Source organism: Bombina bombina, chromosome 1 (genome assembly GCF_027579735.1).
Source record: "Bombina bombina isolate aBomBom1 chromosome 1, aBomBom1.pri, whole genome shotgun sequence".
NCBI lineage: Eukaryota > Metazoa > Chordata > Amphibia > Anura > Bombinatoridae > Bombina > Bombina bombina.
In genome coordinates, this window is record NC_069499.1 from 937812178 (window position 1) to 937826748 (window position 14571).

At 44.5% G+C, this 14571-nt stretch overlaps 1 protein-coding gene and 1 pseudogene across 1 annotated transcript in view; both read left to right on the top strand.

Moving 5' to 3' along the window:
• Positions 1–14571, top strand: part of LOC128661728 (retinoblastoma-like protein 1) — a 387986-nt gene that overhangs the window by 35657 nt on the left and 337758 nt on the right. The gene's annotated exons all lie outside the window — the stretch shown is intronic.
• LOC128646260 (uncharacterized) lies at positions 12328–12445 on the top strand (annotated as a pseudogene).

A 14571-nucleotide genomic window follows, 5' to 3' on the forward strand; every position in this document is an offset into this window, starting at 1 on the left:
CTTGTTAAGTGTATCCAGTCCACGGATCATCCATTACTTGTGGGATATTCTCCTTCCCAACAGTAAGTTGCAAGAGGATCACCCACAGCAGAGCTGCTATATAGCTCCTCCACTCACTGCCATATCCAGTCATTCTCTTGCAACTCTCAACTAAGATGGAAGTCGTAAGAGGACTGTGGTGTTTTATACTTAGTTTATTTCTTCAATCAAAAGTTTATTTTTAAATGGTACCGGAGTGTACTGTTTATCTCCGGCTGTATTTAGAAGAAGAATCTGCCTGCGTTTTCTATGATCTTAGCAGAAGTAACTAAGATCCTTTGCTGTTCTCACATATTCTGAGGAGTGAGGTAACTTCAGAGGGGGAATAGCGTGCAGGTTTTCCTGTAATAAGGTGTATGTGCAGTTAAAATATTTTTCTAGGGATGGAATTTGCTAGAAAATGCTGCTGATACCGAAGTAATGTAAGTAAAGCCTTAAATGCAGTGATAGCGACTGGTATCAGGCTTATTAATAGAGATACATACTCTTATAAAAGTGTATTTCTCCAACATAGGTGTGTCCGGTCCACGGCGTCATCCTTACTTGTGGGATATTCTCTTCCCCAACAGGAAATGGCAAAGAGCCCAGCAAAGCTGGTCACATGATCCCTCCTAGGCTCCGCCTACCCCAGTCATTCTCTTTGCCGTTGTACAGGCAACATCTCCACGGAGATGGCTTAGAGTTTTTTAGTGTTTAACTGTAGTTTTTATTATTCAATCAAGAGTTTGTTATTTTAAAATAGTGCTGGTATGTACTATTTACTCAGAAACAGAAAAGAGATGAAGATTTCTGTTTGTATGAGGAAAATGATTTTAGCAACCGTTACTAAAATCCATGGCTGTTCCACACAGGACTGTTGAGAGCAATTAACTTCAGTTGGGGGAACAGTGAGCAGTCTCTTGCTGCTTGAGGTATGACACATTCTAACAAGACGATGTAATGCTGGAAGCTGTCATTTTCCCTATGGGATCCGGTAAGCCATGTTTATTAAGATAGTAAATAAGGGCTTCACAAGGGCTTATTAAGACTGTAGACTTTTTCTGGGCTAAATCGATTCATTATTAACACATATTTAGCCTTGAGGAATCATTTAATCTGGGTATTTTGATAAGATTATATCGGCAGGCACTGTTTTAGACACCTTATTCTTTAGGGGCTTTCCCAAATCATAGGCAGAGCCTCATTTTCGCGCCGGTGTTGCGCACTTGTTTTTGAGAGGCATGACATGCAGTCGCATGTGTGAGGAGCTCTGATACTTAGAAAAGACTTTCTGAAGGGGTCATTTGGTATCGTATTCCCCTTTGGGCTTGGTTGGGTCTCAGCAAAGCAGATACCAGGGACTGTAAAGGGGTTAAAGTTAAAAACGGCTCCGGTTCCGTTATTTTAAGGGTTAAAGCTTCCAAATTTGGTGTGCAATACTTTTAAGGCTTTAAGACACTGTGGTGAAATTTTGGTGAATTTTGAACAATTCCTTCATATTTTTTCGCAATTGCAGTAATAAAGTGTGTTCAGTTTAAAATTTAAAGTGACAGTAACGGTTTTATTTTAAAACGTTTTTTGTACTTTGTTATCAAGTTTATGCCTGTTTAACATGTCTGAACTACCAGATAGACTGTGTTCTGTATGTGGGGAAGCCAGAGTTCCTTCTCATTTAAATAAATGTGATTTATGTGACAATGACAATGATGCCCAAGATGATTCCTCAAGTGAGGGGAGTAAGCATGGTACTGCATCATTCCCTCCTTCGTCTACACGAGTCTTGCCCACTCAGGAGGCCCCTAGTACATCTAGCGCGCCAATACTCCTTACTATGCAACAATTAACGGCTGTAATGGATAATTCTGTCAAAAACATTTTAGCCAAAATGAACACTTATCAGCGTAAGCGCGACTGCTCTGTTTTAGATACTGAAGAGCATGACGACGCTGATAATAATGGTTCTGAAGGGCCCCTAAACCAGTCTGATGGGGCCAGGGAGGTTTTGTCTGAGGGAGAAATTACTGATTCAGGGAACATTTCTCAACAAGCTGAACCTGATGTGATTACGTTTAAATTTAAGTTGGAACATCTCCGCATTCTGCTTAAGGAGGTATTATCCACTCTGGATGATTGTGACAAGTTGGTCATCCCAGAGAAACTATGTAAAATGGACAAGTTCCTAGAGGTCCCGGGGCTCCCAGAAGCTTTTCCTATACCCAAGCGGGTGGCGGACATTGTGAATAAAGAATGGGAAAGGCCCGGTATTCCTTTCGTCCCTCCCCCCATATTTAAAAAATTGTTTCCTATGGTCGACCCCAGAAAGGACTTATGGCAGACAGTCCCCAAGGTCGAGGGAGCGGTTTCCACCTTAAACAAACGCACCACTATACCCATAGAAGATAGTTGTGCTTTCAAAGATCCTATGGATAAAAAATTAGAAGGTTTACTTAAAAAGATGTTTGTTCAGCAGGGTTACCTTCTACAACCAATTTCATGCATTGTCCCTGTCGCTACAGCCGCGTGTTTCTGGTTCGATGAGCTGGTAAAGGCGGTCGATAGTGATTCTCCTCCTTATGAGGATATTATGGACAGAATCAATGCTCTCAAATTGGCTAATTCTTTCACCTTAGACGCCACTTTGCAATTGGCTAGGTTAGCGGCTAAGAACTCTGGGTTTGCTATTGTGGCGCGCAGAGTGCTTTGGTTGAAATCTTGGTCAGCTGATGCGTCTTCCAAGAACAAGCTACTTAACATTCCTTTCAAGGGGAAAACGCTGTTTGGCCCTGACTTGAAAGAGATTATCTCTGATATCACTGGGGGTAAGGGCCACGCCCTTCCTCAGGATCGGCCTTTCAAGGCAAAAAATAAACCTAATTTTCGTCCCTTTCGTAGAAACGGACCAGCCCAAAGTGCTACGTCCTCTAAGCAAGAGGGTAATTCTTCTCAAGCCAAGCCAGCTTGGAGACCAATGCAAGGCTGGAACAAGGGAAAGCAGGCCAAGAAACCTGCCACTGCTACCAAGACAGCATGAAATGTTGGCCCCCGATCCGGGACCGGATCTGGTGGGGGGCAGACTCTCTCTCTTCGCTCAGGCTTGGGCAAGAGATGTTCTGGATCCTTGGGCGCTAGAAATAGTCTCCCAAGGTTATTTTCTGGAGTTCAAGGGGCTTCCCCCAAGGGGGAGGTTCCACAGGTCTCAGTTGTCTTCAGACCACATAAAAAGACAGGCATTCTTACATTGTGTAGAAGACCTGTTAAAAATGGGAGTGATTCATCCTGTTCCATTAGGAGAACAAGGGATGGGGTTCTACTCCAATCTGTTCATAGTTCCCAAAAAAGAGGGAACGTTCAGACCAATCTTAGATCTCAAGATCTTAAACAAGTTTCTCAAGGTTCCATCGTTCAAGATGGAAACCATTCGAACAATTCTTCCTTCCATCCAGGAAGGTCAATTCATGACCACGGTGGATTTAAAGGATGCGTATCTACATATTCCTATCCACAAGGAACATCATCGGTTCCTAAGGTTCGCATTCCTGGACAAGCATTACCAGTTCGTGGCGCTTCCTTTCGGATTAGCCACTGCTCCAAGGATTTTCACAAAGGTACTAGGGTCCCTTCTAGCTGTGCTAAGACCAAGGGGCATTGCCGTAGTACCTTACTTGGACGACATTCTGATTCAAGCGTCGTCCCTTCCTCAAGCAAAGGCTCACACGGACATTGTCCTGGCCTTTCTCAGATCTCACGGATGGAAAGTGAACGTGGAAAAGAGTTCTCTATCTCCGTCAACAAGGGTTCCCTTCTTGGGAACAATAATAGACTCCTAAGAAATGAGGATTTTTCTGACAGAAGCCAGAAAAACAAAGCTTCTAGACTCTTGTCGGATACTTCATTCCGTTCCTCTTCCTTCCATAGCGCAGTGCATGGAAGTGATAGGTTTGATGGTAGCGGCAATGGACATAGTTCCTTTTGCGCGCATTCATCTAAGACCATTACAACTGTGCATGCTCAGTCAGTGGAATGGGGACTATACAGACTTGTCTCCGAAGATACAAGTAAATCAGAGGACCAGAGACTCACTCCGTTGGTGGCTGTCCCTGGACAACCTGTCACAAGGGATGACCTTCCGCAGACCAGAGTGGGTCATTGTCACGACCGACGCCAGTCTGATGGGCTGGGGCGCGGCCTGGGGATCCCTGAAAGCTCAGGGTCTTTGGTCTCGGGAAGAATCTCTTCTACCGATAAATATTCTGGAACTGAGAGCGATATTCAATGCTCTCAAAGCTTGGCCTCAGCTAGCGAGGGCCAAGTTCATACGGTTTCAATCAGACAACATGACAACTGTTGCGTACATCAACCATCAGGGGGGAACAAGGAGTTCCCTAGCGATGGAAGAAGTGACCAAAATCATTCTATGGGCGGAGTCTCACTCCTGCCACCTGTCTGCTATCCACATCCCAGGAGTGGAAAATTGGGAAGCGGATTTTCTGAGTCGTCAGACATTGCATCCGGGGGAGTGGGAACTCCATCCGGAAATCTTTGCCCAAGTCACTCAACTGTGGGGCATTCCAGACATGGATCTGATGGCCTCTCGTCAGAACTTCAAAGTTCCTTGCTACGGGTCCAGATCCAGGGATCCCAAGGCGGCTCTAGTGGATGCACTAGTAGCACCTTGGACCTTCAAACTAGCTTATGTGTTCCCGCCGTTTCCTCTCATCCCCAGGCTGGTAGCCAGGATCAATCAGGAGAGGGCGTCGGTGATCTTGATAGCTCCTGCGTGGCCACGCAGGACTTGGTATGCAGATCTGGTGAATATGTCATCGGCTCCACCATGGAAGCTACCTTTGAGACGAGACCTTCTTGTTCAGGGTCCGTTCGAACATCCGAATCTGGTCTCACTCCAGCTGACTGCTTGGAGATTGAACGCTTGATCTTATCGAAGCGAGGGTTCTCAGATTCTGTTATCGATACTCTTGTTCAGGCCAGAAAGCCTGTAACTAGAAAGATTTACCACAAAATTTGGAAAAAATATATCTGTTGGTGTGAATCTAAAGGATTCCCTTGGGACAAGGTTAAGATTCCTAAGATTCTATCCTTCCTTCAAGAAGGATTGGAAAAAGGATTATCTGCAAGTTCCCTGAAGGGACAGATTTCTGCCTTGTCTGTGTTACTTCACAAAAAGCTGGCAGCTGTGCCAGATGTTCAAGCCTTTGTTCAGGCTCTGGTCAGAATCAAGCCTGTTTACAAACCTTTGACTCCTCCTTGGAGTCTCAACTTAGTTCTTTCAGTTCTTCAGGGGGTTCCGTTTGAACCCTTACATTCCGTTGATATTAAGTTATTATCTTGGAAAGTTTTGTTTTTGGTTGCAATTTCTTCTGCTCGAAGAGTTTCAGAATTATCTGCTCTGCAGTGTTCTCCTCCTTATCTGGTGTTCCATGCAGATAAGGTGGTTTTACGTACTAAACCTGGTTTTCTTCCAAAAGTTGTTTCTAACAAAAACATTAACCAGGAGATTATCGTACCTTCTCTGTGTCCGAAACCAGTTTCGAAGAAGGAACGTTTGTTGCACAATTTGGATGTTGTTCGCGCTCTAAAATTCTATTTAGATGCTACAAAGGATTTTAGACAAACATCTTCCTTGTTTGTTGTTTATTCCGGTAAAAGGAGAGGTCAAAAAGCAACTTCTACCTCTCTCTCTTTTTGGATTAAAAGCATCATCAGATTGGCTTACGAGACTGCCGGACGGCAGCCTCCCGAAAGAATCACAGCTCATTCCACTAGGGCTGTGGCTTCCACATGGGCCTTCAAGAACGAGGCTTCTGTTGATCAGATATGTAGGGCAGCGACTTGGTCTTCACTGCACACTTTTACCAAATTTTACAAGTTTGATACTTTTGCTTCTTCTGAGGCTATTTTTGGGGGAGAGGTTTTGCAAGCCGTGGTGCCTTCCATTTAGGTGACCTGATTTGCTCCCTCCCTTCATCCGTGTCCTAAAGCTTTGGTATTGGTTCCCACAAGTAAGGATGACGCCGTGGACCGGACACACCTATGTTGGAGAAAACAGAATTTATGTTTACCTGATAAATTACTTTCTCCAACGGTGTGTCCGGTCCACGGCCCGCCCTGGTTTTTTAATCAGGTCTGATATTTTATTTTCTTTAACTACAGTCACCACGGTATCATATGGTTTCTCCTATGCAAATATTCCTCCTTAACGTCGGTCGAATGACTGGGGTAGGCGGAGCCTAGGAGGGATCATGTGACCAGCTTTGCTGGGCTCTTTGCCATTTCCTGTTGGGGAAGAGAATATCCCACAAGTAAGGATGACGCCGTGGACCGGACACACCGTTGGAGAAAGTAATTTATCAGGTAAACATAAATTCTGTTTTTAAAACGTTTGCTGGCATGTTTAATCGTTTTTTACATATGTTTGGTGATAAAACTTATTGGGGCCTAGTTTTTTCCACATGGCTGGCTTGAATTTTGCCTAGAAACAGTTCCCTGAGGCTTCCCACTGTTGTAATATGAGTGGGAGGGGCCTATTTTGGCGTTTTTTTGCACAGCAAAAATTACAGACACAGACATCCAGCTTCTTCCTGCATGATCCAGGACTTCTCTGAAGGGCTCAAAAGGCTTCAAAATTCGTATTGAGGGAGGTAAAAAGCCACAGTAGAGCTGTGGCAGTTGTTGTGACTGTTTAAAAAACGTTTTTGTCATATGTTATTCCGTTTTTGGTATCAAGGGGTTAATCATCCATTTGCAAGTGGGTGCAATGCTCTGCTAACTTATTACATACACTGTAAAAATTTCGTTAGTGTAACTGCATTTTTTCACTGTTATTTGAAAATTTGGGAAAATTTGTGTTTCTTAAAGGCGCAGTAACGTTTTTTTATATTGCTTGTAAACTTGTTTTAAAGTGTTTTCCAAGCTTGCTAGTCTCATTGCTAGTCTGTTTAAACATGTCTGACACAGAGGAACCTACTTGTTCATTATGTTTGAAAGCCATGGTGGAGCCCCATAGGAGAATGTGTACTAAATGTATTGATTTCACCTTAAACAGTAAAGATCAGTCTTTATCTATAAAAGAATTATCACCAGAGGGTTCTGTCGAGGGGGAAGTTATGCCGACTAACTCTCCCCACGTGTCAGACCCTTCGCCTCCCGCTCAGGGGACGCACGCTAATATGGCGCCAATTACATAAGGGACACCCATAGCGATTACCTTGCAGGACATGGCTGCAATCATGAATAATAGCCTGTCAGAGGTATTATCTAGATTGCCTGAATTAAGAGGCAAGCGCGATATCTCTGGGGTTAGGAGAGATACAGAGCGCGCAAATGCTGTTAGAGCCATGTCTGATACTGCGTCACAGTATGCAGAACATGAGGACTGAGAGCTTCAGTCTGTGGGTGACATCTCTGACTCGGGGAAACCTGATTCAGAGATTTCTAATTTAAAATTTAAGCTTGAGAACCTCCGTGTATTGCTTGGGGAGGTATTATCTGCTCTGAATGACTGTAACACAGTTGCAATTCCAGAGAAATTGTGTAGGCTGGATAGATACTATGCGGTGCCGGTGTGTACTGACGTTTTTCCTATACCTAAAAGGCTTACAGAAATTATTAGCAAGGAGTGGGATAGACCCGGTGTGCCCTTTTCCCCACCTCCTATATTTAGAAAAATGTTTCCAATAGATGCCACTACACAGGACTTATGGCAGACGGTGCCTAAGGTGGAGGGAGCAGTTTCTACTTTAGCAAAGCGTACCACTATCCCGGTTGAGGACAATTATGCTTTTTCAGATCCAATGGATAAAAAATTGGAGGGTTGCCTTAAGAAAATGTTTATTCAACAAGGTTTTATTTTACAGCCTCTTGCATGCATTGCGCCTGTCACTGCTGCGGCGGCATTCTGGTTTGAGGCCCTGGAAGAGGCCATCCAGACAGCTCCATTGAATGAAATTATTGACAAGCTTAGAACGCTTAAGCTAGCTAACTCATTTGTTTCTGATGCCATTGTTCATTTGACTAAACTAACGGCTAAGAATTCCGAATTCGCCATCCAGGCGCGTAGGGCGCTATGGCTTAAATCCTGGTCAGCTGACGTGACTTCAAAGTCTAAATTACTCAACATTCCTTTCAAGGGGCAGACCTTATTCGGGCCTGGCTTGAAGGAAATTATTGCTGACATTACTGGAGGCAAGGGTCATACCCTTCCTCAGGACAGGGCCAAATCAAAGGCCAAACAGTCTAATTTTCGTGCCTTTCGAAATTTCAAGGCAGGAGCAGCCTCAACTTCCTCCGCTTCAAAACAAGAGGGAACTGTTGCTCATTCCAGACAGGCCTGGACACCTAACCAGTCCTGGAACAAGGGCAAGCAGGCCAGAAAGCCTGCTGCTGCCCCCAAGACAGCATGAAGGAACGGCCCCCTATCCGGAAACGGATCTAGTGGGGGGCAGACTTTCTCTCTTCGCCCAGGCATGGGCAAGAGATGTTCAGGATCCCTGGGCGTTGGAGATCATATCTCAGGGATATCTTCTGGACTTCAAAGCTTCTCTTCCACAAGGGAGATTTAATCTTTCAAGGTTATCAGCAAACCAGATAAAGAAAGAGGCATTCCTAAGCTGTGTGCAAGACCTCTTAGTAATGGGAGTGATCCATCCAGCTCCGCGGACAGAACAAGGACAGGGATTTTATTCAAATCTGTTTGTGGTTCCCAAGAAAGAGGGAACCTTCAGACCAATCTTGGATCTAAAGATCTTAAACAAATTCCTCAGAGTTCCATCATTCAAAATGGAAACTATTCGGACCATCCTACCCATGATCCAAAAGGGTCAGTACATGACCACAGTGGACTTAAAGGATGCCTACCTTCACATACCGATTCACAAAGATCATCATCGATTCCTAAGGTTTGCCTTTCTAGACAGGCATTACCAATTTGTAGCTCTTCCCTTCGGGTTGGCCACTGCCCCGAGAATTTTTACAAAGGTTCTGGGCTCACTTCTGGCGGTTCTAAGACCGCGAGGCATAGCGGTGGCTCCGTATCTAGACGACATCCTGATACAGACGTCAAGCTTTCAAATTGCCAAGTCTCATACAGCGATAGTTCTGGCATTTCTGAGGTCGCATGGGTCGAAAGTGAACGTGGAAAAGAGTTCTCTATCACCACTCACAAGAGTCTCCTTCCTAGGGACTCTTATAGATTCTGTAGAGATTTTACCTGACGGAGTCCAGGTTATCAAAACTTCTAAATGCTTGCTGTGTCCTTCATTCCATTCCACGCCCGTCAGTGGCTCAGTGCATGGAAGTAATCGGCTTAATGGTAGCGGCAATGGACATAGTGCCATTTGCGCGCCTGCATCTCAGACCGCTGCAATTATGCATGCTAAGTGGAATGGGGATTACTCAGATTTGTCCCCTCTACTAAATCTGGATCAAGAGACCAGAGATTCTCTTCTCTGGTGGCTTTCTCGGGTCCATCTGTCCAAGGGTATGACCTTTCGCAGGCCAGATTGGACGATTGTAACAACAGATGCCAGCCTTCTAGGTTGGGGCGCAGTCTGGAACTCCCTGAAGGCTCAGGGATCGTGGACTCAGGAGGAGAAACTCCTCCCAATAAATATTCTGGAGTTAAGAGCAATATTCAAGGCTCTTCTAGCTTGGCCTCAGTTAGCAACACTGAGGTTCATCAGATTTCAGTCGGACAACATCACGACTGGCTTACATCAACCATCAAGGGGGAACCAGGAGTTCTCTAGCGATGTTAGAAGTCTCAAAGATAATTCGCTGGGCAGAGTCTTACTCTTGCCACCTGTCAGCGATCCACATCCCAGGCGTAGAGAACTGGGAGGCGGATTTTCTAATTCGTCAGACTTTTCATCCTGGGGAGTGGGAACTCCATCCGGAGGTGTTTGCTCAACTGGTCCATCGTTGGGGCAAACCAGAACTGAATCTCATGGCGTCTCGCCAGAACGCCAAGCTTCCTTGTTACGGATCCTGGTCCAGGGACCCGGGAGCAACGCTGATAGATGCTCTAGCAGCTCCTTGGTTCTTCAACCTGGCCTATGTGTTTCCACTGTTTCCTCTGCTCCCTCGACTGATTGCCAAAATCAAACAGGAGAGAGCATCAGTGATTCTGATAGCGCCTGCGTGGCCACGCAGGACCTGGTATGCAGACCTAGTGGACATGTCATCTCTTCCACCATGGACTCTGCCTCTGAGGCAGGACCTTCTAATACAAGGTCCTTTCAATCATCCAAATCTAATTTCTCTGAGACTGACTGCATGGAGATTGAACGCTTGATTCTATCAAGGCGTGGCTTCTCCGAGTCAGTCATTGATACCTTAATACAGGCTCGGAAGCCTGTCACCAGGAAAATCTACCATAAGATATGGCGTAAATATCTTTATTGGTGTGAATCCAAGAGTTACTCATGGAGGTAAGGTTAGGATTCCTAGGATATTGTCCTTTCTCCAAGAGGGTTTGGACAAAGGCTTATCAGCTAGTTCTTTAAAAGGACAGATCTCTGCTCTGTCTATTCTTTTGCACAAGCGTCTGGCAGAAGTTCCAGACGTCCAGGCATTTTGTCAGGCTTTGATTAGGATTAAGCCTGTGTTTAAAACTGTTGCTCCCCCGTGGAGCTTAAACTTGGTTCTTAAAGTTCTTCAGGGAGTTCCGTTTGAACCCCTTCATTCCATTGATATTAAGCTTTTATCTTGGAAAGTTCTGTTTTTGATGGCTATTTCCTCGGCTCGAAGAGTCTCTGAGCTATCTGCCTTACATTGTGATTCTCCTTATCTGATTTTTCATTCAGACAAGGTAGTTCTGCGTACCAAACCTGGGTTTTTACCTAAGGTGGTTTCTAACAGGAATATCAATCAAGAGATTGTTGTTCCATCATTGTGTCCTAATCCTTCTTCAAAGAAGGAACGTCTTTTGCATAATCTGGACGTAGTCCGTGCCTTGAAGTTTTACTTACAGGCTACTAAAGATTTTCGTCAAACATCTTCCCTGTTTGTCGTTTACTCTGGACAGAGGAGAGGTCAAAAAGCTTCGGCAACCTCTCTCTCCTTTTGGCTTCGGAGCATAATACGCTTAGCCTATGAGACTGCTGGACAGCAGCCCCCTGAAAGGATTACAGCTCATTCTACTAGAGCTGTGGCTTCCACCTGGGCCTTTAAAAATGAGGCTTCTGTTGAACAGATTTGCAAGGCTGCGACTTGGTCTTCGCTTCACACCTTTTCAAAATTTTACAAATTTGACACTTTTGCTTCTTCGGAGGCTGTTTTTGGGAGAAAGGTTCTACAGGCAGTGGTTCCTTCCATTTAATCCTGCCTTGTCCCTCCCATCATCCGTGTACTTTAGCTTTGGTATTGGTATCCCACAAGTAATGGATGATCCGTGGACTGGATACACTTAACAAGAGAAAACATAATTTATGCTTACCTGATAAATTTATTTCTCTTGTAGTGTATCCAGTCCACGGCCCGCCCTGTCCTTTTAAGGCAGGTCTAAATTTTAATTAAACTACAGTCACCACTGCACCCTATGGTTTCTCCTTTCTCGTCTTGTTTCGGTCGAATGACTGGATATGGCAGTGAGGGGAGGAGCTATATAGCAGCTCTGCTGTGGGTGATCCTCTTGCAACTTCCTGTTGGGAAGGAGAATATCCCACAAGTAATGGATCATCCGTGGACTGGATACACTAGAAGAGAAATAAATTTATCAGGTAAGCATAAATTATGGTTTTTTTTGTTTGTATTTTACCACACGTCCAGAGAGTAATGGAAATTTTATTTTTCGTCTTTCTGCAGAGTATGTCATGTCCTTTCAATTTCAATCTAAGATTTCCTCCCAGGGGCAGATTTCTCTTTCTAGAGTATCTGCTATCCAAGTAGGATGAGAGGCATTTCTTGAACTGGGTTCAAGATCTTCATCTCTGGGAGTGATAGTTCCAGTCCCAGTTTGGGAACGGGAGCTAGGTATTTACCTCAGGTACCTCAGATTCTGACCTAAGTAGTTTCCTCTCGACTTTGGTTCAAGAGGGCCTGTTCATAAAGAACATAGACCTGAAAAAATTATCGTTCCCTTGTTTTGGGATATTTTCACGTTTCTGAGTTTCCGTCACCCTAGACAGACTTTTAGGTCTTGGAGTATTGCAAATATTTGTGGACAATATATGGTTCAGGTGTCATCCTTCAAGCAAAATCTCTTTTAAGAGATCCTGTCCAATCTTCTTTTCCAGGGGTGGGAAATGAATCTGGAGAAGAGTTCCCTTGTTCCTTCCGCAAGGGCGATTTATTTGGGCCTACGTCTCAATACCCTGAATGTACCCAATTCCGTCTGATCTCGGAAATTATACAGGGTCAGGCCTGGTCAGTACTTGGATGGGAGACCGCCTGGGAACACCAGGTGCAGTATGTTTGGACCTTAATAGATTCTCTATCTAGGAGAAGATGTCTAACAGAGGTCAGATTATCAAGGATTTATTCCTTTCCCCTCTCTGCAGTGGATAGCTTAGCCATCTTGCAACCAGAAGGTTGGGAGTTTGGATCTAGCTGCAGTTGATTTTCCTTTACTTTGCAGTGACTCTGTGTATGGAGGGCATTGGTCCGATGGTATTCCCATGGACATCTTTCCTTCTTATTTTTTCCATAAAATGGACAGTCGACAGACTTTCTTCCGTTGTCCTTTTTCAAGAGTATCTATCTCAGGAAGCGTGCTTCTGGGGATATTCCTGGGTGATGTGACCACGGATTCCAACCTGCTGGGCTGGTAAGCTGTCTGGGTCTTGTTTGAGGATTTTGGACTCGGAAGTGTCTGTTCTCCTTTTTAACATCATGGGGTTGAGAGCGATTTGCAATGCTCTGATGGCTTGGCCTTTTGATTTGTCTTCCTTGGCTGGTTCCAATCAGATATTATCACCTCAATGGTTTATTTCTACCACCAGGAAGGAACTAGGGGTTCCTTAGCCATGTAGGAGATGATTTGGATTGTTCAGTGGGCGGAAGCTCACAGTTGCTGTCTGTCACCCCTTATTTTAGGAGTGGACAATTCGCTTCTAAACAGATATTTCATTCCCGGGGAGTGGGTCCTCTTCCGGAGATTTTTTCTAGGTAAACCCTCAAATGGGGGTTCCGGGATTAGATTCTGAGGGCGTTTCGACCGAATGCCAAGTTTCCAAGGTATGGTTCATGGTAAAGGGATCCACTGGCTGCCCGGATAGGTGCTGGCGGTTTTCATGGTATTCAGTCTGACATACCAGTTTAATCTGTGTGTTCTCCTTACACAATTCGTCGTTCGTATTCAACAGGAGAGAGCGGCGGTGTCTCTATTAGCCTCGGCATGACCTTGCAGGACCTGGTATGCAGACTTAGTGGTAATGTCATATCTCCACTTTGGAGACTGTTCCTGAGGAAGGGACCTTCTTAGTAGGGTCCCTTCTTTCATCTAATTCTCGTTTCTCTGATGCTGCCTGCTTGAAGATTGATCGCTTGGTTTTGTCTAAGCATGGGTTTTCTGAGTCAGTCACTAAGACCATGACTCAGGCTTGCAGGCCAGTTTCTAGAAGTTTTGTCATAGATTATGATGTACTTATCTTATTGGTGGGAATACAAGACTACTCTTAAGGAGTGGAGTCAGGATTCCTAGAATTTTGTCCTGTCTCCAGGATAACTGGAGAAGGGTTTGTCAGTCAGTACCGTGAAGGGTCAGATCTTTGCATTGTCTATTTTTGCTACGTAAGCATCCAGCGGACGTACCAAATGTGCAATCTTTTTGTCAGGACCTGGTCGGAATCAGGCTTGTGTTTAAGTCGGCTGTTCTGCCTAGGAGCCTAACTTTCTCCTGTTAAGTGTAGTCAGTCCACGGGTCATCCATTACTTATGGGATTATATCTCCTCCCTAACAGGAAGTGCAAGAGGATCACCCAAGCAGAGCTGCTATATAGCTCCTCCCCTCTACGTCATACCCAGTCATTCTCTTGCACCTAACTAATAGATAGGACGTGTGAGAGGACTGTGGTTTTTAAAATTAGTTTTTATATCTTCAATCAAAAGTTTGTTATTTTAAACAGCACCGGAGTGTGTTGTTTTTTCTCAGGCAGCATTAGAAGAAGAATCTACCTGAGTTTGTGTATGATCTTAGCGGTCGTAACTAAGATCCATTTGCTGTTCTCGGCCATTCTGAGGAGTGAGGTAACTTCAGAACAGGGGACAGCGGGCAGGGTTCACCTGCAAGGAGGTATGTTGCAGTATATTATTTTCTAAGGAATGGAATTGACTGAGAAAATACTGCTAATACCCATATAATGTAAGTGCAGCCTTAAATGCAGTAGTAGCGTCTGGTATCAGGCTGATATATATGTATGTTACACTGAGGTATTTCTGGGGAATGGAACTTCACTAAGAAAATACTGTATACATTTAACTTATATTTGAGCCCCCACTGCAGTGAAAGCGACTAGCAGCAGGCTTATTAGTATCATTTCATAATTTTATTTTAAAACGTTTTACTGGCATGTTAATCGTTTTTTTCTGAGGTACTTGGTG